The sequence below is a fragment of the Sinocyclocheilus anshuiensis genome, unplaced genomic scaffold, assembly GCF_001515605.1.
Source record: "Sinocyclocheilus anshuiensis isolate Anshui unplaced genomic scaffold, SAMN03320099.WGS_v1.1 scaffold3302, whole genome shotgun sequence".
NCBI lineage: Eukaryota > Metazoa > Chordata > Actinopteri > Cypriniformes > Cyprinidae > Sinocyclocheilus > Sinocyclocheilus anshuiensis.
In genome coordinates this window covers 12,345-13,357 of record NW_015541055.1, presented here as the reverse complement: position 1 = coordinate 13,357, position 1,013 = coordinate 12,345, and positions in this window count along the sequence as shown.

Sequence of the window (1,013 nt, the reverse complement as noted above, 5' to 3'; positions counted from 1 at the left end):
CCTTAAACCGCATAAACACATTTCATTACACCAAATACACAAAATAATGTTCTTTTTAGCAACATGATATGACCCTTTTAAATTACATAAATCTTATTCACACAAATCACACAAAAATGAAAACCTGTAATTTATTCACACTTATGTCATTCCAAGTTTTTTTTTCAGCAGAAAATGCAGAAAATAAGATATTTTGAAGAATCAAACAGTAAGCAGTTGACGGTAGCAATTGACTCCCATAGTAGCCTATGGAAAAAAATAATATGGAAGCCAGTGGCTAACGCCAACTGCTTGGCAGTGGCGTAATGTAACGAAGTAATAATACTTTGTTACAGTACTTAAGTATTTTTTGGGAGTATCTGTACTTTACTTTATATTTTATATTTCAGCCAACTTTTACTCCACTACATTTCCTAATTAAAATGTATACTTTTACTCCTTTCCCGAAGCCCGAAGCATATTCGTTACTTACTACAAAATAGTCAGAAGAACACGGACTGAAGGAAACCAGGTTTGACGAATCAGTGGTCTGGTGGTCTGCAAGTCAGACTCCTAAAAACACTTTTGCTGTGCAAAGTCTGCAAACAAGTGCTCACACAACCACAGATCATTCATTTTCGATAATATGGGAAGTGTTGGTGTAATGATGTGCGATCTGACATTATCAAGTAGGCTATCACCAAATCACACATAGAGTGCATGCACGTGATTTATTAGTTTATTAAAACTCAAAATTACAGGCATTCTAAATTGTAGACCGCAAAAATGCTTCTGTATGCTTTTATATTGAAATAATTTAATATAGTTAACTTAATTTATATCACACAAAGAGTACCGTTTTTCTGCAGATATCAGCATGAACACATTTAATAATCTTTTTTTACAAGTTCAGTAAAGCAATAAGTGACTTACATTGTAGACATAATATTGCTTGTTTTTGCTCAATTTTGCCAACGAAAATAGTTCCAAAGATCACAGCACTGTTTTGCGTCTCTGAGCAAAGGACACGGTGT